This window comes from Theobroma cacao, chromosome 7, assembly GCF_053813885.1.
Source record: "Theobroma cacao isolate CCN51 chromosome 7, ASM5381388v1, whole genome shotgun sequence".
In the NCBI taxonomy this organism is placed as follows: Eukaryota; Viridiplantae; Streptophyta; class Magnoliopsida; order Malvales; family Malvaceae; genus Theobroma; species Theobroma cacao.
In genome coordinates this window covers 16285930-16313363 of record NC_142645.1, presented here as the reverse complement: position 1 = coordinate 16313363, position 27434 = coordinate 16285930, and the positions used below count along the sequence as shown (strand labels likewise).

At 35.3% G+C, this 27434-nt stretch overlaps 1 pseudogene; it reads right to left on the bottom strand.

The window, feature by feature from the left end:
- LOC108662815 (trans-ocimene synthase, chloroplastic-like) overlaps positions 1 to 22271 on the bottom strand; it is a 66325-nt pseudogene extending 44054 nt beyond the window's left edge.
- Positions 22272 to 27434: the final 5163 nt, after the last annotated feature.

Here is a 27434-nt window from a genome sequence, read left to right as displayed (position 1 = left end):
TATATGTAGAGGTGTTGTTGAATGAGAAAAGTACCAGGCTTTGCTCGACATGGGGGCCTCAAACACCTTCATCACCTCTAAAGAGGTAAAGAGATGCAATCTTAAAGTTAAGAAGGACTTTGGATAGATGAAAGTAGTCAACTTGCTAGCTTCGGCTATCATGGGAAATGCCAAAAACGTAAAGATTAAGATTCGTTATTGGGAAAAGAAGATAAACTTGACTGTAGACACTATAGATTACTTTCATTTTGTCTCGGGCTTGGATTTTATGACAATAGCACAAGCCATCCTTTTCCTGGCTGCAAGTTGTTGAACTTCTTTTGGAGAATGACCATGTGTGGTACCAACTACAATTTTACCTAAAAGTGAGAAGAAGATGATATCAACTATACAGTTTAAGAAAGGGATCAAGAAAGGTAAGCTCTTTTACGTGGCTTGCCTATCTACAAAGGTGAAGATGACACAAATGCAATACCTAAATAAGTGAAATGGGTTTTGGAAGAATTTCAAGATATGATGTCAAAACAACTACCAAGGGTCCTACCTTCTCGATGAGCTATCGATCAAGGGATAGAATTACTTCCAAGAGTCAAGTTGTCGATAGAAAGGCCATATAGGATGGCTCCTTAAGAGTTAGCGGAGCTAAGGAAACAATTAAACTAGCTAATTGAAGCCAAATTTATTTGACCATCTAAAGCACGTTTTAGAGCCCTAGTACTTTTTCAGAAAAAGGAAGATGGGAGTTTATGATTGCGCATGCATTACTCAGCTTTGAATAAAGTCACAATTAAGAATAAATATCCTATGTGCAAAGCACTTCTCCAAAGTAGATTTGAGATTAGGATACCATCAAGTAAGAGTAGCAGAGGGAGATGAGCCGAAAACCATCTGCATAATGTGGTATGGCGCATTTGAATTTCTTGTTATGCCTTTTGGACTAACCAATGCTCTGCTACCTTTTGCACACTAATGAATCAGGTGTTCCATGATTATCTAGACAAGTTTGTGGTAATCTACTTAGACGATATTATGGTGTACAACTCGACCTTATAGTAGCATCAACGACAATTACGGCAAGTCTTCCAAAGGCTATACGACAACCAATTATATGTAAAAAAGAAGAAATGTGCATTCGCATAAACCCGAATCTAGTTCCTTCACCACATAATTGTACAAGGGCACATTTGGATGGACATGTAGAAGGTAAAAGCTATCAAAGAATGGGCCACCCCTAAGAATACAACTAAGCTTTGCTCTTTCTTAGGGCTAACCAATTATTATTGAAGATTTGTCAAAGAATATTTAAAAAGGATAGTAACACTGACAGAATTGTTGAAAAAAGGACAAAAGTGAAGTTGGATGCTGCAGTGTCAAGAAGCCTTTGAAGGTTTGAAAGACATGATGATGACGGTCCTGTTTTATTACTCCCCGATATTACAAAGCCTTTCGAGGTATAGACAGATGCATCAAACTTTATCCTTGAAGGAGTGTTGCTACAAGAAGGACACCCGATTACATTCAAAATTCGAAAGTTGAATGAAGTTGAGAAGAGATACATGGCACAGGAGAAAGAACTACTTGCAGTGATTCACTGTTTACGAGCCTAGCGACACTACTTGCTAGGATCACAATTTGTGGTTAAGACTGACAATACAATCGTAAGTCACTTCTTCATATAACTAAAACTTACAGCTAAGCAGGGGAGATGGCAAGAGTTCCTAGCCGAGTATGATTTTTCCTTCAAACATAAAGTTAGAAAAGTGAACTGTGTGGCAAACGCCCTCGATAAGAAGGTCGAATTTGCAACTCTAAGGGTGATCACACCTATGACAGCTAGTAGAGTAACGACAAATATCCATAATTTGATTGAGAAAATTTTGCATTGAGATCCCCCAAGTAATGGCCATTAGAAAGTTGGTGGAGAGTGGAAGGTCAAAATACTTTTGGGTGGAAAATGGACTCCTATTAACGAAGGGACCACGCATATTTGTTCCAAGAGCAGGAAAGCTTACGTAGAAATTAATGCGGGAATGTCACGACACTCCTTGAGCAAGGCATCCAGGTTGGTAATCGATCATTGTACTACTAAAACAGGGTTGCTATTGGCCTCATATGTGACAGGATGTAATGGATTATATGAAGATGTGTCTCATTTGCCAATAGGACAAAGTAGATAGACAGAAACCGATAAGGATGCTCAAACCTCTACTAGTGCTAACCAAACCATGAGAAAGCATTTTTTTTAGACTTTATTGTAAGACTTCCTAAAGTGGGAGATATGACAGCGATCTTGGCAATGGTGGATCAATTTTCTACGTACTGATGTTCATTCTAGTGCAGAAGTTTGGCTTCACAGAAGAAATGGCTTGCATGGTTTTTAAACATGTGGTAAAATATTAGGGTGTTCCTAAGAGCATTATCAACAACAGAGAGTCAAGGTTTACAGGCTTTTTATGGAAAGAGTCGTTCAAGCTATTGGGGTTAGAACTCAACATATCTTTTAATTATCACCCACAAACAGACGGTCAGACAAAATGCTTCAATAGGTCATTGGAAGCATATCTGTGACACTTTGTAGAGGCGAACCAGAAGAATTGGCCCACCCTACTAGATGTGGCTCAACTATGTTTCAACTCATATAATAGCTCAACCACCAATCGAGCCCCTTTCGAGGTCATCATTAGACAACAACCTCAGCTTTCTCATACTTCAATGAGATCATATAACAAGAAGAGTACACGAAAATTCAACATTGTTAAAGAGTGGAGATAAAACACTGAAATCGTCAGAGCTTATTTAGAGAAAGCCTCCAACAGCATGAAGAAATGGGTAGATAAAAGTCGAAGGGAGCAACACTTTAAGGTGGGAAACCTGGTGCTAGTGAAGTTGGTACTTGAATAACTTCGATTCCTAAGGAAAAAAGATCAAAGACAAATACGAAAGTATGAAGGTCCAATATCGATTGTAGCCAAGGTGGGGAAGACTTCTTATAGGATTGATCCACCCAAGTGGATAAAGGTACGCCTCATGTTTTACGTTAGCAATTTAAAGCTATTCCGTGCAAATCCAATAAATGCAAGTAAGTGTCAAGCCACAAGAGCTATCACTAGCATTAAGCCACCATCACAGTGCTTAATGGGGGAGATTTTGGCAAGGAGGATGACGTCAATCAACCAACGATCAACACAAGAGTACCTAGTGAAATGGGAAGGTTTGGGGCCAAAGGAGATCACTTGGGAGAAAGAAGTCGACTTTCGTGCCTTCTAATAGAAGATTAAAGAATTTCAAGCCTACCATTCAACGAGGACATCAACAGATGGAGTGTGGGAGGATGTCATAAGCCAACCGTGTATAGGACTATGATAGAGTAGAGTTATCTATGAGATTTAGTCTTTTGTACTTGTGGGGAAAATTTCCCTCTTTCAAACATTGTAATGGCTCGTAATGACATCTCTAAAAATACTTGTTATATCTTTAGGGGGAAAGACCTTTTAGGAAATGAATGTCTTCATTTCAAGTGTTATAATGTCTATTGGTAGAATACATGTAAAATCTCATAACTCTTTATGAGGGTGAGCAATCGATGGATCATTGGGTTACCTCACTAGTAAAGGTTTGTTTATAACGAATCATCTGAGGTTGCCCCATGGCCCAACTATCACGACCCGGAACCTCCCTCGGATCCATGACAACAGCCATGACATCCCGATTGATACTCATTACCCGAAATACCAATCGGAACCCCGTAAGGCTTACATATCAGTTTTAAACAATTTCTAGTCGTTTTCGGCTCAGGTAAATCAAAAGACAAAAATCTAGTATTTTTATATAAAACAATATTTATAGAAAGACGTGTAAGTAAAATAAATTCATACATACAATAATTTACAAAGTTATAATGCACAATAATAATTACAATGACAAGTGGCCCCTAAATACACCAAGTGTTGGTGATAGTAACCTACTGTCTGTGAGATAGAGGGGTCAACTGGAATCCTCGACAAAATCGGTATCTGCCAACTACCACAGGCTTGAAATATTTGGAAAGGAGGTAGGTGAGATTTCGCAATCCCAATGAGTAAACAGACATTATCATAAATATCTAAAGGTGAGTAACATGGAGGCAAGTTTAAACAACAAATCACAAACCATTTCATAAGGTTTTCAATTTATTTCTTATACCATAAAATATTTGTAATTTACCAAAACAGTTGTTAAGGCTTATAGCTTTTATTAAAAACAGGGCTCAAGCCAAAAACTAGTCTTCAGGGATACCTTGGCCGAGGCATCTAACCGAGTCTGCCAAGGTTGTCAAGATATTTACATGTTAAACACATGTTAGTTTTGAAAACTAACCGAGTCCTTGGCATTGGCCAAGTTACACATTCACGTGGGGGTTCGACGCGAAGTGAACTCTAACACGACCCCGGAGTTACCCTCATCGCCTCTACTATCGAAGTAACTATATAACCGGGTTTATCGTGCCCTTCTAATAGGCAGTCCACGGAAACCCGTCACTGTAGTGACTAAACCCACCAATTTTAATAAAATTTCGACAAGATAACATGGCTTTTAGTTATTTACCCAACCTGCATAGTAAAAGACAGCTTACATAAATTCCCAATGCAATTATAAAATATAGCCACATATACTCATATATCATAAGTCATTCATAGGAAAATATATTTTTCAAAACAATTGGCAGCCTCCAATTACTTAATTTCATAATGAACACAATATATTTTTATTTGTCACATTTATTTCTAAAACATCAAAAATCCCATTTTAATCTCATTTTCGTTTCATAAAATCCATGAAGAGTATTTAAAAATAAACTTTAGATAATTTACAATAATAATAGGTTTACTCACCGTTTGTACAAACTAATTGCTTTTTAGGTGCCTCGATCACTGTTCGTCGGGTACGACTTCCTTGCCTTTACCGAAAGGCTCTCCTCCTAAACACTTTGCAAAATTTACCCAATTCACCACATTGATGCTAAATCACTATATAATTGACTTAAGTCCTATACTAATGCATGATATGAAATGCAATAGCCTAAAACAGCTTAAACGCGGTATTAACCTATTTTTGGCACTTTACCCGTTAAATTGCTAACGCGCTCCATTTTAGCTCTAAATTATCCCATTTTCTCTCCAACATTTCTAACCATTAAATATCAGCCAATAACCTTCTAAAATCACCAAAATCAGCTCACTTTCCTCCTTGAAAAATTGGGTCAAAAATGGGACATTTACTCGGTTAATTTTCCACTTTGTTTTTCTATCACATTTAACCATTTTTCATCATTTTCTCTTCATTTCTCTTAGAATAAAAATCAGTTCATCATCATTGTACATCAATGCATATTCGCCCAAGCGTGGGTACTGTGAGAATTTCCTGCTTTCTTGCCCAATTTGATTTTTATACACATTTAACTAACTAAAACTACTAATTTAACTAAGAATCAAAACCTAAAAATTTCAAAATCTCTCCCCTTGAAATTTGGCCAGCCCTTGGTTTCATATTTTGATCTCTCTCCTCAAGCATGCTAAATGGAAATAAAGGCATAGGAAAGGTAGAAATCAAGCCAAAGTCAAAAAATCTTACTGTTAGATGCATAAACGGACGAAAAACGCGATTTTCCCTTTGAATTTTCTAGTTTTCCTTTGGTTTTTCACTTTTTTTCCTTTCCTCTCTATTTTCTCTCTTGTTCTCTCCTTATAGCCAGCCATCACTTAATATGGGGTTTAAATGGACTGACTTTTCATTAAAATAATATTAAATCATTAAAAAGTGCCATGTGTCACTTTCCCGTTTACCTGTTTTTAAAATTTCGTCTTTTAAACTTCAATTTTTCACCACTTAAAATGCCATAGTTATTCATACCAAAAATAAATAAATCCTATGATTTTGACAAGTTTTGGGTATTGAAAATTACGGTTTTTACCCTGAGACGATAAAATTACCGTTTTGCCCCTATGTTCTGAAAATTGCCGGAATTGAAAATTTTCACTTCCTATCATTAAAGTATACTCCAAATAGTTAATCTTGGTCAAAAATTTCACTCCATGATCAAATTATTATCTTAGGTGGCAAAATGACGATTTTGCCCCTTAACATCAAAATTTTCAATTTTTCCCCAAATGAACCCTCGAACTCCGAACAATCATTTTTTGTCATTCCTAGAGTGTAAAATTTTAAATTTCATCCTACGATTCTTATTTGAACTAGTTCGAGGTTAAATCAACTCAAGTGTACCGTTAGGTACAATATCGGGTTTCGTCTATTCTTAGGGGCTTTCCTAGCGTAATAACATGCTACTCAGTGCATGTATGTCATGACATGTGTTTATAGGGTCGGGTTTTACAATTCTACCCCTCTTAAAATAAAATTTTGACCTCAAAATTTCACTTACAAGATTCGACAAATAGATGCGAGTATTGGTTCCTCATCTGATGCTCTAGTTCCCATGTCATTTCCTCCATTCGAGCACTTTTCCGCAACACTTTGACCATTGAAATACTCTTGTTCCTCAATACTCGATCCTTTCAATCCAAGATTCTCACAGGTTGCACCTCGATCTTCAAATCGTCATGCAACTCGATCGGAGGTGCTTCAAGGATGTGAGAGGGGTCTGGTACATATTTCTTAAGCATGGAGACATGAAAAACGTTGTGGATCCGATCTAACTCCGGAGGTAGTTCTAACCGATAAGCCACTGGTCCAATTCTCTTAATGATTCGAATTGGTCGAATATACATCGGGTTAAGTTTTCCCCACTTCACAAATCGAATCACACCTTTCCACAGAGAAACCTTAAGAAAAACTCTATCATCGATTTCAAACTCCAAGTCTTTTCTCCATTTATCTGCATACTCTTCTGCCTATCTTAGGCTACCTTTAGCCTTTCTCGTATAACCTTGATCTTGTCATTAGTTAGATCGATCAATTCTATACTAACTAACTTTCTTTCACCCACTTCATCCCAACAAAGTGGAGTACGACATTTCCTTCCATATAAAGCTTCACACGGTGCCATATCAATGCTAGACTGGAAGCTGTTGTTGTAAGCAAATTCCACTAATGGCAAGTGTCTATCCCAACTCCCAAGAAAATCCATGACACAAGCCCTCAACATATCCTCCATAGTCTGGATAGTCCTCTCTGGCTGACCATCCATTTGTGGGTGAAAAGTAGTGTTAAATTTCAATTTGGTTCTGAGAGCTTCTTAAAATTTCGGCCAGAATAGAGAAGTGAATTGAGGATCTCGGTCTGACACTATAGAAACGGGAACTCCATGTAGCCTCACAATCTCATCTATATAGAGCTGAGCCAGCCTCTCAATAGAGTATGTACTATGGACAACTAAAAAATGAGCGAACTTAGTCAACCGATCTACGATCACCCAGATCGCATCCTTTCCCCTCTGTGTTCGCGGTAGTCCCAAAACAAAATCCATAGTTACATGCTCCCATTTTCACTCGAGAATAGGTAAAGACTGAAGTGTACCTGCTGGCCTCTGATGCTCCGCCTTAACTTGCTGACATACGAGACACTTTGCTATGAATTCTACTACGTCTCATTTCATACCTGGCCACCAATAATTTTCCTTGATAGTCCTATACATCTTGGTGCTTCCAGGATGTAATGCAAAGGCAGAAGAATGGGCTTCTTCCATGATCGCCTGTCTAAGTTGGTTTCCCTCAGGAACACAAACTCGGTCTTTAAACACCAAAACGTTATCTTCTCTGAATCTGAACTCACTGACTACCCCATCAGTCAATTTTTGAATTTCTTTTCTTAACTCATCATCAGACCTCTAAATGTCCTTGATCTAATTAAGTAATGAAGGTCGCACAATGAAGCTTGCCAATAAGGATCCATCCTTACCATTTCTCAACTAGACCCCAAGAGATTTCATCTCTAAAAATGCTGGCACATAACAACTCTGAAGTGCGGCTAAAGACAATGAAGACTTACGACTTAAGGCATCAGCTACAACGTTCGCTTTTCCCGGATGATAGTCTATCACCAAGTCATAATCTTTTATCAACTCCAACCATCGCCTTTGCCTCAAATTAAGCTCCTTATGAGTGAGCAAATATTTTAAACTCTTGTGATCCGTAAATATCCGACAATGCTCACCATACAAGTAATGCCTCCAGATTTTTTAAAGCAAACACCACTGCTGCTAACTCTAAATCATGGGTAAGGTAATTTGCTTCATGCCTCTTTAGCTGTCTAGAAGCATAAGCCATAACTTTTTCATCGTGCATCAGTACGCACCCTAACCCCAACTTAGATGCATCACTGTATACCACAAATTCTTTTCCATTAACAGGAAGTGTTAAAATGGGAGCAGAGGTTAACCGGTTCTTTAGCTCCTGAAATCGACTCTCACAAACATCATCCCACTCAAACTTAACTCCTTTACGAGTAAAACGAGTCAAATGAGCTGCTATTAAGGAAAACCCCTGAACAAACCTCTGATAATAATAGGCTAATTCGAGAAAACTACGAATCTCCGTCACTGTCTTAGGTTGTTCCCATTGTAAAATTGCCTCTTATCTTCTTGTGATCAACATATATTCCAGCTCCCGATACTACGTGTCCCAAGAATACCACTTCCTGTAACCAAAACTCACACTTCGAAAACTTTGCATACAATTGTCTTTCCCGCAAAGTCTGTAATACTATACGTAAGTGGGTAGCGTGCTCATCATTATCTCTCGAGTAAACCAGGATATCATCAATGAACACAATAAACTTGTCCAAGTCAGGGTGGAACACCCTATTCATGAGATCCATAAAAGTTGCTGGTGCGTTAGTTAACCCGAAGGCATGACCAAGAACTCATAATGACCGTACCGAGTCCTGAACGCTGTCTTGGGTACATCCTGTTCTTTAATCCTCAACTGATGATACCCAGACCTCAAATCAACCTTAGAAAATACTGTAGCTCCCTGTAATTGATCGAAAAGATCATCAATCCTTAGCAATGGATACTTGTTCTTAATGGTCATTCTGTTAAGCTGTCGATAATCTACACATAACCAAAGTGTACTGTCTTTCTTTTTCACAAATAAAATCGGTGCTCCCTACAGCGATGTACTAGGCAGTATAAAACCCTTGTCCACTAACTCTTGCAAGTGTACTTTCAACTCCTTTAACTCTGCCGGAACCATTCTATATGGAGGAATAGAGATTGGAGCAGTACCAGGAAGTAAGTCAATGGTGAATTCGAACTCACGATCGGGAGGAAGTCCTGATAATTCATCAAGAAATACATCAGGGAACTCACTTACTACGGGGACATTCTCTGACTTAGGTTCCTCCCTTGATATATAAATCACGTGAGCCAAATATGCTGGATATCCCTTTCGCACCAATTTCAAAGCTTGAGGGCCGAGATTACACAATACGGTAATACTCGATGCTCCCCAATAAATACAACTTCTACTCCCTCTAAACTCTAGAGAATCACTTCTTTCTTAAAACAATCCACCTTTGCTCAATGAGTGGACAACCAATCCATACCCAAGATCAAATCAAAGTCCCGAATCTCCAAAGGGATTAAATCACCCATAAATTCTTCTTCCCCAACTTTAATACCACAGTCTTTATAATACGTATTTCTTACTAACCGCTCGCCTAAAGGAGTATGCACTGCAATCTCTTCCTCTAATGGTGATAGGTTCTTATCTGAGAATGATGCAAATGATATGCTCACGTATGATCTATCGGAGCCCGAATCTATCAAAACATGTGCATCTCTATCAAACACAATCATAGTACCTGTCACTGCGTTAGGTCAAACTCGGGCTTCATCCTCAGTCACTGCAAAAACCCTGGTCAAAATCTGAGGCTGCGGTTTGGAAGATGGCTGCTTTGGGGTATTACTCCTCATGCCTGACCGTATCACTAGGCCCTATCTAGACTGTGATCTCAAAGTGTCTATTCATGGTATACTAAGACGAGTCGGAGGAGTAAAAGTAGCTACTGTACCTCATCTCAACTAAGGACAATCTCTCTTGATATACCCTTGTTGGCCGCATTGAAAACACGTTATAAGCTTTCTACATGACCCAACATGAAATCCTCCGTAATTACGACATCTGTCTAATCCTCCTGAAGTCCCCCCTTGACTACTCCTCACTGGCCGATCAAATTTAGAAGATCTCAGCTGTGACTGCTGAGATGGAGGTTTAGTGGATGCCACAGACGCTGAGATAGTACTTCCTGCAGCCGATGTCGAATCTCTACCTCTCTTTGAAGACTGACCCGGGAACGTAGGCGGATTCCTTCTCTTTGCAAACTCAGCTCGGATCCATCTATTCTCAGTGTCGAGCTTCTCAGCCAGTAAGGCCATCTGCACAACTTCCTTATATGACTCTTTGCCAGTCACTATCATACGCTTCCGTATCTCATTACGGAGTCCCTCTTCAAAGTAGTTTACCATGTCTTCCTCCAATCTCACCAACTCAGGTACTTAAAGCATCAGCTTGTTAAAACAAGTTTCATACTCCTCAATGGTCATGTTCCCTTATTTCAAGCTCAAAAATTCTCTCTTTTTCTCTTTCTGATGGAAATAGCTGCCGTCCTGACCATCGAACTCTTGAAGGAAATCTATCCAAGTCAGCGATATAGAAGAGCGAGACTTTACTGAATTCCATCAGGTACGGGCTCTCTTCTCAAATAACTGTGTAGCCACCTTTAATTTCATTTCATCATCTAATCCCATATCTACCAGTGTCTTTGATACCTGAATAACCCAATCTCGAGCTACGGTCACATCCAACTCACCAGTAAACGAGACGCAACCTAACTGTCTAGCTTCTTTCAATTTCTTAGAAATGAAGACATCCGGTGTCTAGGGTGGAATAGGAGGTGGTGGTACTGGGGCTATTACAGGGGAAACAGCGGGTGGAATTGGACCAGCCTGAGCTTGACCCGTAAGAGCAGCAAGAAAAGCCGCTAATGCCTGAGCTACCTCGGGTGACATGGCAGGTACGCCAGGAGTAGCAACAGGTGGTGGAGGAGGTATAGGAATGTCAATAGACTCAACAGTAGGAACTGCTCTACAAGAAGATGCAGCCGACTCCTCTTCTATGAAATCCAGCCGACTCTGTCTGGGGTGACTTCTTCCCCTACTGGTAGATCTAGTGATAGGTGGTAGCTCACGTCGAGGAGGCATAATGATCTACAAGAAAAACGAAATTGGTTTAGACGACTTAAGACTCTATATGTAACTACATGCAACTAACTAATCTTAACTGGGCCACACTGACATTGTAATTTATTTTTAAATAACTTTAAATCCAAGAACTTCAAAAATCAAAAACTTCTTTCAAAACCATAAGCTTTTAAACCAAAAGCTCTAATATCAACTGAATTGTCAGGACCCGAAACCTCCCTCAGGCCCAGAATACCAATCGGAACCCCGCACGGCTTACATATCAGTTTTAAACAATTTCCAGTTGTTTCCGGCTCAAGTAAATCAAAAGACAAAAATATAGCATTTTTATATAAAACAATATTTATAAAAACACATGTAAGTAAAATAAATTCATACATACAATAATTTACAAAGTTATAATGTACAATAATAATTACAATGACAAGTGGCCCCTAAATATACCAAGTGTTGGCGATAGTAACCTATTGTCTGTGAGATAGAGGGGTCAACTGGAATCCTCAACAAAATCGGTAACTACAAGTTGCCACAGGCCTGAAATATTTGGAAAAAAGATGGGTGAGATTTCGCAATCCCAATGAGTAAACAGACATTATCATAAATATCTAAATGCGAGTAACATGGAGGCAAGTTTAAACAACAAATCACAAACCATTTCATAAGGTTTTCAATTTATTTCTTAAACCATAAAATATTTGTAATTTACCAAAACAGTTGTTAAGGCTTCTGACTTTTATTAAAAACAGGGCTCAAGCCAAAAACTAGACCTCGGGGATACCTTGGCCTAGGCATCTAACCGAGTCCGCCAAGGTTGTCAAGATATTCACATGTTAAACACATGTTAGTTTTGAAAACAAGTCGTTCCTTGGCATTGGCCGAGTTACACATTCACGTGGGGGTTCGACGTGAAGTGAACTCTAACACTACCCCAAGAGTTACCCTCCTCGCCTCTACTATCGGAGTAACTATATAACTGGGTTTACCGTGCCCCTTTAATAGGCAGTGCATGGAAACCCGTCACTGCACTGACTAAACCCACCAATTTTAATAAAACTTCGACAATATAACGTGACTTTTATTTATTTACCCAGTCTGCATAGTAAAAGACAACTTACATAAATTCTCAATCCAATTATAAAATATAGCCATACATACTCATATATCAAAAGTCATTCATAGGAAAATATATTTTTCAAGACAATTGGTAGCCTTCAATTACTCAATTTCATAATGAACACAATATATTTTTATTTGTCACATTTATTTCTAAAACATCACAAATCCCATTTTAATCTCATTTTCGTTTCATAAAATCCATGAAGAGCATTAAAAAATAAACTCTAGATAATTTACAATAATAATAGGTTTACTCACCGATTGTACAAACTAATTGCTTTTTAGGTCCCCCGATCACTGTTCATCAAGTACGACTTCCTTGCCTTTACCGAAAGGCTCTCCTCCTAAACAAATTGCAAAACTTACCCAATTCACCACATTGATGCTAAATCACTATATAATTGACTTAAATCCTATACTAATGCATGGTATGAAATGCAATAGCCTAAAATGGCTTAAACACGGTATTAACCTATTTTTGGCACTTTACTTGTAAAATTGCTAACGCGCTCCATTTTAGCTCTAAATTGTCCCATTTTCTCTCCAACATTTCTAACCATTAAATATCAGCCAATAACCTTCTAAAATCACCAAAATCAGCTCACTTTCCTCCTGGAAAAATTCGGTCAAAAATGGGACATTTACTCTGTTAATTTTCCACTTTGTTTTTCTATCACATTTAACCAGTTTTCATCATTTTCTCTTCATTTCTCTTAGAATAAAAATCAGTTCATCATCATTGTACATCAATGCATATTCGGCCAAGGGTGGGTATTATAAGAATTTCATGCTTTCTTGCCCAATTTGATTTCTATACACACTTAACTAACTAAAACTACTAATTTAACTAAGAATCAAAACCTAAAAATTTCAAAATCTTTCCCCTTGAAATTTGGCCAGCCCTTGGTTTCACTTTTTGATCTCTCTCCTCAAGCATGCTAAATGGAAATAAAGGCATAGGAAAGGTAGAAATCAAGCTAAAGTCGAAAAATCTTACCGTTAGATGCGTAAACGGACGAAAAACGCGATTTCCCCTTTGAATTTTCTAGTTTTCCTTTGTTTTTTCCCTTTTCTTCCTTTCCTCTCTATTTTCTCTCTTGTTCTCTCCTTATGGCTGGCCATCACTTAATATGGGGTTTAATTGGGCTGACTTTTCATTAAAATTATATTAAATTATTAAAAAGTACCATGTGTCACTTTCCCATTGGCCCGTTTTTAAAATTTCATCTTTTAAACTTAAATTTTTCACCACTTAATATACCATAGTTATTTACACCAAAAATTAATAAATCTTATGATTTTGACAAGTTTTGGGTGGTGAAAATTATTGTTTTTACCCCGGAACGACAAAATTATCGTTTTACCCCTATGTTTTGAAAATTGCCGAAATTAAAATTTTTCACTTCCTATCATTAAATTATACTCCAAATAATTAATCTTGGTCAAAAATTTCACTCCATGATCAAAATATTATCTTAGGTGGCAAAATGACGATTTTACCCCTAAACATCAAAATTTTCAATTTTTCCCTAAATGGACTCTTGAACTCTGAACAATCATTTTTAGTCATTCCTGGATTGTAAAATATTAAATTTCATCCTACGATTCCTATTTGAACTAGTTCGAGGTTAAATCAACTCAAGTGTACCGTTAGGTACAATACCGAGTTTTGTCTATTTTTAAGGGCTTTCCTAACGTAATAACATGCTACTCAGTGCATGCATGTCATGACATGTGTTTATAGGGTCGGGTTTTACACCAACGATGGTGTGTCTTGGTCCCTTTGTAATTATTTTCACATTAATAAAACATTTTTTCTTTTTATGGCTCAGTGGTTGCATATATGGCATTCGATATGCCCTTTGATTTTGATGTGGATTCTCTTAGTCTGATTTGTTACTATTATTAATGTTTGATAAGATATAACCAAGTATCAGGTGACTTGTGTGGAAGTGTCCACTTAAGTGTCACATAGACTATTACATACTTTGGCGAAGGAGCGCAGTTCATGACACAGAGCATGTCGGGATAGATATCACAACTTTCCCTTCATTGCCTATGGATTCAGACTCTGATGACAATTTTAGTGAGGATGATGAGTGTCATAGCTCAAATCTTGGGCCATGACCTACGCGTGGGCCCAATGGGCATAGCCCACTAAGCCTAAGTAAGCCTTTTTTTTTATGCAATCCCAATCATCATTCTCAACCGCCATTTCTAAAACCACATATTTCAATTCTCAATTATAAATATTTCAATAACATTTTATAGTGACCCAATACTTACCATTTTATTATATCAAAATAATGTCACCCGTTTGCCAACTCATAGTGGCATTAGTAATCAAATATACATATTTGACTTATGACATGGATCCTTACGGATTACACTACATATACATGTTCACAAGTAACAGACTCGTGACCGTCAGCGGAGTGACTGTGAGTGAAGGTACAACTACTGAGTTGCCATAGTACCTACCCAGAGGACGAGCACACGTGGACACTCAATCTAGGTCCCAACTTCCTTCAAATCTGAAAACATGAAGTTTAAAAATGTGAGTATAAAACTCAGTGAGTGAACATAAGAAGGGAACAAGCAATCGATAAGGAGAACTGGGAAATCATGATGCACTTGTTTCAAAAACAATACAATTGATTTAATTTCTTACTAAAAACCCCTCATTTCAAACTTTGATTAATAACCTCATAGTGTTTCAAAAACCCATGATGAATCCATGAAGTTAAATGGGTGAAAAATATGTCAAAATCAACTAAGATAGCAAGCATGACAGCAAGTTTCTTGTTACAGCGAGAAACAGTCTTAGTTTGCATATGTTTCAGTTTTTTAAGTATATCTCCTACTACAGAAGTCCAATTGACTTGATTTTTGTACCATTAGAAAGACAAGAGGAAGGGATACAACTTTTATGTTTACTACCTTTCTTAGTTATGATAGGAAAGTGATCAAAATCTTCGTAAAAGTGAAAGAACTGCACCAGAACCTGAGAGTTTCTCGCTGCAACGAGATTTATTTTCGCTGCAGCGAGATTCTTTTTCGCTACAGCGAGAAACAAGGCTGGTTTGTGTCCCCACCACTCGAGAGTTTCTCGCTGCAGCGAGATTCAGGGCAGATGACAATTAAGGGATTTTCACATGCCACAAAATCCATTCCTACCATATTGCACATCAAAGTGAACACATTGACAATAATCAAGTTTCTCATTATTCATTTCAATCAAATATTATAATCATAAACTCCTTATCACATATACATATATAAACATATATAAACACGTACACCACCCCACTTCATTCATCATCATAGCCGGGTCATCATCATCGGCTTATGTGCAGTCCCTACTAGCACATAGCTAGGTCATCATTGGCTTATGCGCACTCCCTACTCACACATAGCCGGGTCATCATCGGCTTATGTGCACTCCCTACTCACACATAGTCGGGTCATCATCGGCTTATGTGCACTCCCTACTCGCACATAGTCGGGTCATCATCAGCTCATGTGCACTCCCACATCACACATAGTAGGGCCATCATTATCACACAACATTATTCATCAATGCACAACACATATTCATATATATACATACCAACATAATATAGGAGCATATGGATTCATCTTTTTACACATTTCACATTTTCACAACATCAAAACATTTATCAAGGGCTTGTTCCCATGCATAATTTAATGAAAACCAATTAAAATCATTTAAATGCTTCATCTCAACACATATGTATTTCCCAAAAACACTTTGATGCAAGTTCACTCACTGGTCTTGTTGATTCTTTTGCTTGACTCTAACCTCAACTAATGCTCCAAATGGATATGTGAGGCCTTGTTGGAACCTATACAAACACAACATCACAACCAACCCAAATTGGCTTTAATATAATTCCAAAAGCTCTTCCCAAATCAAGTTCTACTAGTTATTTCTAACTAGCTTCCAATTGCCATTAAGTGGCTAGTTATTCACACTACTCTAGTCACCCTAAGAGTGAATAAACAACCTCAATGATAAAACACTCACAAACCCCATTGTTAGCCATTATCAACAACTTGAAAATTAAACCTAATTCATTACTCACCTTGGTGCTTTTTCTGTAGTTGAATTCCTTTTCAAAAGCTTCCAAGCTATTGTGGACAATCTCCCTCTCTCTCTCTACCCGTCCAGCTAGTGAGAAAATATACCAAGGAAAGACCTTTAAGGGCTTTTAAGGTGTGGAAGAGAGAGTATGAAAAACTCTATGAAAAGGTGCAGAAAACACAAGGTTTAGGGTTACCATGGGAGGCTTCCATGGAAGATGAAGAAAACATGAAATGGAGAGAAGAGAGGGGAGGAAGAAGAAGAATTGTTGAAAGCTACTGGAAATTTGCTAGAGCTTTGGATATTTATATCTAAAGTTTATCCATTTCTCACATAAATTACCAAAATACCCTTAACATGGTGACGTTGTCTTCTTCCCATCCTTTGTGCAACCTTTTACTCTTTTGACACTAGGGCAAGGTCCATAATAGTTTAGAAATACTCAAGCACATGAAAAAATAAAAAGTTAGACTCGAGAAACAAAATGATAATTTTGCCCCTACTGTGGAAATTATCATTATTTTTATCTTCTTCCTTTATTTTACCATCATAAACATCATTCATTCATTCCTTAGGCCTATTTAGACCTTAATAGCATAAAAAAAGCCCACTCGTACGAGCTCACCAAGAGAAATTACGAAATTACCTCTGGTCCGCATTATCACGTCTACTTCTAGTTATGTGTCTATGAAGATCGAGATTTCACAAGTTCACTTCTGAATTACCCTTTTTAACTCGGTAGTTAACCTCAATTGGCATCTGTAAACTTTATTAGTCACCATACAAAAATACAGGGTACTACAATGAGGATGAGCAGTAGGGTGCAACCACGATTTAAGGGAGTATTTTCTCTTCCTTATTTTTCATAACATTAGAGACAATGTTTACTTTAAGTTTTTGTTGGGAAGGGGGGTTTAAAATTTTTATGTGTAAAATTTATATGTTTTCAAGTTAAAAGTTGTTTAGCATGATAATTTAGGAGTACGTGAATTTAGGAAATTGTTGAAAAACTAAAGCTAAATTAGTGCACCAATAAAATTAATTCACCTATCCGATAATGATAACTAATTATCTTGTTAATCTTTTACTCTTAGTAATCATGAATATTGTTTCAATGTCATGTGAAGTCTTATCTTAGCATCATGATCGGATGAAATTTTCATACTTGGGCACTACATCTCTTATCTTGAAATATCATGTCTCTTTAGAGAAAGTTTATGTAAATTAAGATTTTAGAAATATGTTTGGAGTTTTAGAAATAACTTAATTCTTCCTCAAGGAAAAATCATATCGCTATACTTAGTTAGGGAAATGACTTAGGCCATCCTTGGACTAATTGAGCCTTTTAAACCAACTTTTTTACATCTTTATCCCTAGTATGCCATTTTGAGCTTAAATTGTCCTTTCTTTGATTTAACCCATAAATAAAATTAGCTTAACCTTTGACAAATTTCTCTCATTTTTACAACCCTCACTCCTAAGCATATATATTGTTTTAGGAAATGTATGTTTAGACTATTTGATAAGAAAAGTGAAAAAGATGAAATGTAGAGAAACATGCAAAAGGTTTTTAATGTATTCATCCCACTATTAATGAAAAAACCAAGTTTAGGGGTGTTGAAATAAAAAAAATATATAGTATGTTGAAGGAAAAGTGAAATTGAAAGAAAAAGGGTGTACTTAGTGAAGAAAAATAATGAGGCTATATAGGTCTTAAAACAATTATGTGTTTAGGGTGACTTAAGTTATATATTATCCCATATTCTAGCTCAACCCTAGCCATACACTACAAGCTGAATAAAGTTCTAAGGATCCTTAATTTATTATTAGCTTACATTAGTGGAGAGGGAGATGAAAAACAACCTTATGAAATTTTAAACTAGCTTGAAGTTTGCATGAGCATAAACTTATCCAAAGTGCATGAGATTCATGGCAAGAGACTTCACACACACACACACACACATGAGAATTTATCCAAAAATCAGCTTGCATTTGAATATAATGTGAATTTAGATAATATTTATGTTTTACTTTGAATTGAAAAAATAAGATAGTTGATGAGGAAATAAGATGTTGTCAATGGATAGTTTATGAGGAAATTAAATGTTGTCAATGAATTGGTGCATCCGATTTTGTTAGTTTGATGTTTTCAATTATATTATTTTGTTTTCTTAGTTTTTGCTCAAGGACTAGCAAAATATTAAGTTTGGGGTGTAATAACTATATGATATAAAGTTATTTTGCCGCATTTTGACAATAAAAAAATAGCTAAGTCCTTGTGTTTTCAAGTTAATTTTAGGTAATTTTTATATTTTTCTTTATTTAGTTTAATGCATGTTGAATTATTTATAATTTGAGTAATTTGAGCTCATTTTCATATCAAAAGTCTTAATTTGAGAAATCACTAAGTTATTCTCTATTTTGAATGTTCTCAACTGTAAAAAGCTTCATGGAAGTGAAATGTACAAAATGATTAGGTGCAGAATTTGCTGAATGTGTTGCAGTATTTCTTCCATAACTCTTTTTAAAGAACTTCAAATGATATGATTCTTTAACCAATAGAAAGTTGAGAGGAAGGGCTACAACTTTTCTGTTTATCACATTGCCTTGTTTTAATTGGAAGGTGGTTAAAATCTGTGTCAAATAGAGAGTACTGCACCAAGAAAGTAAAACAAAGATAGAACACTTGAGAGCCGTGGCGCTGAAAGGAATTTGTGGCAAACTTCAAAGTTAGAAATGTTGAAAGCTGGGGCATTAGAGCCTATTTCCAAAAATAATTGTCTAACGGGAAATTTGGAAATCAAGTGAATTTGTGCTTATTTAAGGGACTTTTTTAGAGAATTTTAGAGAGACAACAGCAACAACTAGTTTAGAGAATTGGAGCTAAGAATCAAGCAAGAGAACAAGAGAAATTCAGAGAGATTTGAGATCAAAAAGCTTCAACATTATTTTCTTTCTCTATTTTGTGTTTTTCTTATTTCCTTTGACTTGAATTCATGGCAAAATTTCTTTGGATAATATTTTACTTAGATATCATGAACTAATTTGTTTTTCGAGGATTATAGTGGATTCTAACATGTAGTTTGAATATTAGTTTCTCTTTTATTTATCATGAATGGATATAGTTTTGCTTATTCAAATATGTTCTTAATGCTTTTAATTGCTTGATCAACAATTAACTAATTTGTAAATCTAATTGAGACTCGACAGAGAGATTTTAGATTGACTAAGATTTGAATTGTGCATGCTCATGCCACTTAGGTGATCATGATGCGGGTAGACATATGTCAATTGCCATACATAGTCAAATTAGGACACTATTTTAATGAACTTAATTTAATTGATTCCTATAAACATATAGTTAACTAATTAAGTTAGGTATTTGTGCAAGCATCTAGATGGAGACTTGTACATAGCATTGGATTTTAGGTTAGTAAAACCACCCAGGAAAGTAAATAATAAGAGAAATTGGTATCAGATAAAGTATTAAATGAACCCATAATCCTAGGTCTTTATTTAGTGGTCTTTCTCAAGTAACTTTAATTTTTGTTAGTTAATTTAGTGTTTGTTTTTATTTAGTATTAATTAATTTTCTTAAAATTTCAGTTATTTAAATAAGATTGATTTGTTATAAAATTTTAGTACTTAGTAAAACTTTAGGAACAAATCCTTATTGGGAACAGTACTCTACTTGTTATTATATTACTTGTTTACGATACCGTGCACTCATGTGAAAACTCAACAACACTCATACAAGCACCTTGTGCTGTGGTGATCGATCTACTTGTCCATGGAGGTTGATCCTTGGCTATTCCAATAGCTATATCAAGCTTAAAACCTCTATGGATCGACCCGTCCTTGCCATGGGATCAACCCTTCATGCCTTATTTGCAAAAATTACTTTCCTTTGGCTTCCTTATCTAATCATACTTTCAACCATTGATACCAATTAATCCAACAACATCACAGTAGGATGTTCATGTGAATATAGTTGGAAAAACTCAACCAACATTCAAATTACATTAACATATAATTCATTCAAACCTGTCCAACATTTACTTAAGTTTAAACAACATCATTTCATAAAAGGTAAGAGTTTCATAATATGAATGTAAGAGGCTTGCTTAGGTGTAGTGGGCTATACCCGTCTCTATGTTTTTGTGCAAGTCATGGACCCCTAAAAACAGATAGTGACAGTATCATAAAGGGTATTGTTAGGAAGAGCTGTTGACCCCTAAAAATAACACTCAAGTAGCCTATCCCGAGCAAAAGGTAGCCTTTCCTTATAGTTCAAGTCCTCCCACCACCTGCCCAATCAATTGTAAAACAATAACAATTTCAATGATTTAAGTTGATGAGAAAATTAAATTTCCTAACTATCAGATTGTTATTTTTACCCATAAAAAAAACTATAACATTTTAAAATCTTATTTATTTTCAATCTAATTTAACTAATGATATCTAGTAATAGTAATTTAAAAATATGATTTCTTACCAATGTAATTTAACTTATTAATGATATCAAGTAATGGTAATTTAAAATCCTGATAACAATCTCAGCTTAACAGTTCTTATTTTTTTCTTTTTAAGATTTATATTTTAATAAATCTTACTCCACTAGTTCCTGCAGCTCCTTCAGATAAACAGATTGCATGATATTGAAGTTCAACTTGGCAAGCTCGAGCAAAACCGAATTCATCTTAGCATCATATTGGTAGATAGCAATGAAATCTCGTGCTTCTGTCCAGGGCATCCTCCAGTGCAATGGATATTCCAGTGATTGTTGTATTTGCTCAGCTTTATTTCCATCCATCTTCTTCCTTAACACTAACAGATGTTTTGTACTAAAATTCAGGGCCTCGTCTAAAACATCTTCTTCTGGCATCCCAAGGTACGAAGCTTCGTATAAATCAAAATAAATCAGATTTGTCAAAAATGATATATAAATAAATAAGGAGTAAAATTAAAAATAAAAAAGATGTTAACATGATCATTTGAGCCTTGTTAGTCAATCTGACATGTTAAATTGAATGATCAATTATTTTAAAAGGTTAAATTAATAGAAAAGAACTTGATTATTGTATTTAAATTCTAACACGCTCCTTCACATGTAATTCATATGAATATTTAATAGGCTTGCAGGTGGACTCAAGTGTTGAAATAACCTGCGACCAAAAAAAATTACAGAAGTATTGCAAAGTTTAGTTTGTAACCAAACACTTGAAACAATATTAAAGGGAGAAAAATACATCTTTTACGATTCGAAATTAGAGCTCTAATATCATGTTAAGTTAGGTGTCCAATTATTCCAAAACCTTAGTTGATAGGAAAGGGACAATTATTATATTTAAGTTTTAATATGGGGCTTGATAACGTTATCTATGACGAAATGACAAACTTTTCAAATTCGACTACTTGCACAAATAAAAAAAAAAAAGACCATAAATTAGATACAATGTCCTTTAATGAAATGCTATTCTAAAAATTAAAAAAATAAATTAAATATAACGATAACATTTTGCGCAAATAGCCTGTACTAATGAAGAAACCATTTTGACGTATTAGTCTAAATTGCAAGGCAACAGTGTAAAGATCAGTGGCAATGATAGCATCAACAAGTTTAGCAAGAATATCCTTGATATCCTTTTCAAAGTGGTAAGCCACTCCTAAGCGTTGCAGTGTGTTGATCAGATCCAGTTGGTCACGTGGTTCCTTCATGGTAGCAAGTAAATCCCTGCCACCTTGCTTAAGTTCCTCAAGACGAGTGCCATGGCTCTCGAACCGCAAGGTTAGCCAAAATAAAGTGGTGCAGGTTAAACACAGAGTAATTCCAAGGTGATGAAGCTTGGGCATCTAATGAAAGTAAACTTACTGAGTAGGGTGTGGTAAAGGACTTGACGAGTTCACCATTCCAAACAGTAGGAAGGTTACCTGCTGATCGCCGTTCAATACCTTTTGCTTCCATGATAATATTAAAATGATTAATATTGCATTGTAACTCGACCGGTTACAGGTATTTATAGAGATGCAATGAAGAATTTATTCATAACCTAATAGCAGAAATAGCTGATCTTGTTTAGCAATTGGAAAGTAGGAAATGATAAAAAATATGTCTTTCGGTTTTGTTAATCAAATAATTAATTTTTACATTATTTACTTATATAAGCATTATGCCAACAAATAGTAGAACCCATGTGTAAATCATTTTGATGGATATGCAACATACATCATTGGAGATTTGTACTAGGGATTGAAAGATGGATAGAGCTAGCCCATTTGATCTAAACTTGAAAAATTGATTCGACACTACAACAAATTTGATTTAATGCAGCGTATTTTTAAAATCTGTTGCTAAAAATATTTTTAAGAATATTTTTTTTATGTTTTCAAGAACATTTTTGTAAATCTGATTTGACCATATAAATTTTTAGATTCATTAAGAATAAAATGTAATCATAGAAATTGCATACACTAACAAAGGTTACACTTTTTTATATTACTACTAAATGTGAAAAAAGCGAAGCTAAATATTAAATAGGTGCACTTTTTAAGATTTTACTATATAAAAAAATATGTCACCTAAAGAGATGTGATTAAAACTCAATATTGTTGTAATGTCACTCAAATTCGAATCGGTTCTAACTCGATTTGACTAGAAAATATCAGCGATCAAAATTTTTTTAAAGGTATGCAATTTTATTAGTAATTGTCAAAGTAGAAAACTTTGGATTTTATACTTACAATAAAATAAAACTATAGAAAAAAACCCCATAAAGCACTAAATACGGACTTAAGAATATCTGGAAGCCGAAAAGGAAAAAACCTGATCATAATTCAAAGAAATTGACTAAGGAAAATATTTTGTGAAAACCACCAGTTCTTGGTCAACTCAAATTCACTATGGATGGAGCTTCTAAAAGTTGTCCCGGTGAGACTGGGATTAGTGGTGTTCTTAGAGATAGTGAAGGTAGAATAAAGATGCAATTCTCTAAATCTACAGGTTGGGGAGATGTAAATATGTCTGAGTTACTCGTTGTCAGAGAAGCATTTCTCCTTTTTACTGCTTTAACATGGGTGAGTTCTCATAATCTTATTATTGAAAGTAATTCAATGTATGTGGTTAAGTGGATTCGTGATCCATCGACTGTGCCTCGGCATTTTCGCAACATTATGTTTCAAACTAAGAGCATCAGTTCTAAAGTGATCAATTGGGAGATTTTTCATTTACCAAGGTCTGGTAATAGCATTGCTGATTGCTTGGCTAAGGAGGGGGTCGGCATAGTTTCTGATTTCATCATGATATTTGCTGCTTTTCTGTGCCTTGTTGTTTGACAATATTGATTCTTCGTGTTTCCCTTGTTGATGGGCATTTTTTCTTGTGCCTTCTGGTTCAAGTTCTTGGTTGTTTTCCGCAAGGCTGTTTCTTGTTATTTTTTCCTATTTTGGCCAAGATGGATTCGTCTGTTGTGTTTTCTCATCCTTTGGTTGAGTTGTTCTGTTGTTTTGCTGTTTGCTGATGGTTATTGCACAGGGATTCCTTCCTTTCCTGTTATATTAATAATATCTTGACCTTTAAAAAAAAAATTGTGAAAGATAATCTTTCTCATAAGTCCAATTCAAAAATATCATTTATTATAATTTTAATTATTTTTAGCCAATTTTTGGTATGACTGGACAATAATGCTTTTTAAATAATTTCATATAAATTAAAATAGCTTCGGTTTTTTCTATTCCCGTCATCCAGATAAAAATTTCAAAATTAAATCTCGATTTCTCTTTCTTGCCAAATACTGTCTATCTCACCATCCAGCTCTTTCTCGCTATCCCAAAAAGTAAAGATGACATCGAAGTATATGTTCTACATTCTTGAGTTTATTGGTTGATATTCATTAAAATCCCAAAGTTAAGGAGTTGAAATTGATTAGACATATCTGTAAATTAGAATATTGTATGACTTTGGCAACTTAAATCTAGTTGTGAGCAAGCAAATCAATTAGTTATTAACTATTTAATTACTGGTTTTTGGATATTGTATCACCAATTTTTAAGTATTGTGAGATGAATTTTAAGTATTGTGTGACTTAATTATTGCGTCTTTGGCTTTTAGGTATTACGTGACTGATTTTTAGGCAATGCCTAAAAACTAGTTACGCAATGCCTTACTAACTAGTCACACAATGCCTATCAACCAGTCACGTAATACTTAAAAATTAGTCACACAATGCTTAAAAAATAGTTACGCAATGTCCAAAAACTAATTACGTAAAACTTAAAAACAACCAAAACTACTGAATTCCATTTTATAAAATCAACAATTTTAAACAACACAACATATTCCATTTAACAATATAATCAACAAATATGCCTACTTAGCGAAGAATGCTTAAAGGCTTTTCTTCATGTATCAAAACCACTCCAAAATGCTTAAAATGCTCAAAACGTTCAAAGGTTTTTCTTCGTGTATCAAAAACTACTCTAAAATGCTCAAAATGCTTAAAAGTTTTTCTTTCTGGTAAGAAATGCTCTAAAGATGAATGGTCTAGCGAATAAAGCTCAAAGGATATGACTCTGTTTGAGGCGCGATCTAAACATATGAATCGGTTTTATTAAGGATAATTTTATCCAAAATTAATTTCTTTTGACAAAAAATAGTTAAAATTATAACGAGAGCTATTTTCAAGATCACCTTATTTATGAGGGGTATTTTTGAAATGAACCTTAAAACAAATAATATGCATTAAATCACCTTATTATCTCCAATTTTATTTGTCCAATCACGCTCCTTGTCCAGACCGGGCCAAATTTCTGTCCGAGAAAATCTCTTCCGTCAGAGAAAATTACTAGTTACACCGTAGCTGTCCGAACCGTAGCAGCCTCATTACAGCTGTCTAAGATCTCCACTAGTTATACCGTCCGAAATCAAGACAAGGCTCTTATCATAGTATCGCAATAAGGCTGCTCTATAATTATAGCTGACAAAAATTTTACTTGAATATGATTTAATCACGAAATTCTAAGCCCTCCATTTCTGTTTATACTAGGTTTGGCTAGCTACCTGTGGCGGCTGGGGTCTCCTTGAACTCCAACAAACACTTTTAATGTCTCGTTTGACTACAAGAATCATCTATAATGAGAATGGTAAAGCTTTTGTTTGATTCATGGAATATTTAGAAGAAATCAAGAGAAATAGGGATATATACCAAATTTGCCACTATATTATGGTTTAATCTTCCCACCGTACTTAAATTGCTTTAAATTTTGCCATCCTACGTTTGTTTTGATTAATTTTTGAACAAAAATTAATAGTGAAAAAATATTTCATTTATACAGTTGAAATAAATTTTCAAAAACAATGTGTCATAATTTTTTTTATTGCCAATTGTCATTTCTTTTATTTTTTGTTCATAGAAAAATACCCGAGATAATGGTCATGGAACCTCATATGTACTATTTCATTAATTTTTATTCAAATTTAGGCTAAAACATAAGATCTCAGACCGAGCCAAATTCCAAATTCCAAAACCTGGTCATAAATCATACACATTAAATCACCAGATTGTCTCCAATTTTATTTATCCAATCACGCTCCTTGTCCAGACCGAACCAAATTCCAAATTCCAATACCTGGCCATAAATCATATTATACTGTCTAAATTCCAAATTCCAATACTAGTATTCCAAGTTCCAAATTAAAGCTGTCTTAAGATCTTGTTACAGCTGTCTTAAGATCTCCACTAATTATACTGTCGGAAGCCAAGACAAGGCTCTTTAGGCAATAAGGCTGTCCGGGTTCAGAGCATGTTCAAATCCTTATAAATTAAAGCCGACATTAAACAGCATTCTTACATTAAACAGGTATTTATAGGAATGCAATGAAGAATCTTTCGACTACATAACAGAGAAAGGATAATAATTAAATAGTGATCAACAATTAACAGCGGGAATAAAACTGGTCATGTTTTAGCACGAGGAAATTAAGTAGGAAATGATAAAAAAAATAGGTGTTTCCGTCTTGTTATTCAAATTATTAATTTTCAAAATTTATTTACTTATATAAGCATCATCCTACCAAATAGTAGAACCTATGGATATGCATGTTTACTGAGGATTTGAACTACAGATCTAAAGAAGGATAGAGCTCGCAAAGTTGATCCAAACCACAAAAAAATGTTTTGATTCATTCAAATTCAAATCAAATCTAGTTCGATTTCATCACAAAAATGTTGAAGAAATGACCCTTTATCTACAAATTCAATAGCAGATAAATATGGCGGGAATCAACTAATGATTGAATATTGAAGAAGGCTTAGTTGCATATGGTATCATTTGTTTCCTTGTTAAGTTTAAAAGTGTCTAAACATTGGTTATTATGTTATTTTATTTCTTTTAATTAGTTGTGGTGAAACGATAGACAGTCAAGCTGTTTTGGTTGTCTTGTTTAGTTGTGCAACACTTTTTTGTGTCGTTTAAGTCATGTTCGTTTATTTTCCCTATATGCACATTAATGCTATCATTTTGTTGCTTCTATTAAAGGCTTAACAACCATATTTGCTATTCGGAGTTTGTTATTGTTTTGTGTTGTCATTTTGTGCTTAGCCGACTTACCTTGATTTAGTCTCCCAAGGCTGAATCTAAGGGCTTTGCAAATATTTTGGAGAGTATATAAACGAAAAATGCAACCGTTATGGTGTGGTTGCCTCTGATTCTCTAGTTCATAGCTTCTTCTTTATTTTTCTCTACTATTCTAGCTTTTTCAATTTTTATTCAGAAAGTTTCTCTTCAAAACTTCTTCATGGTATCAAAGCGTTATTCTTAAGGGACCTATTGTTTGTTTTGAAAATCAGCTCTTGAAAGCTCATTAGTTGATTAGAGTTAAGTGTCAATGGCTATTACAGGCTTTTCAACTTCATCACCACTAATTTTCTCAAGTTTAAACTACTAGATATAGGCAGTAAAGATGAGATCGTATCTCAAAGTTTTGGATCTTTGGGAAATAGTTAAAACTGGAGAACTTCT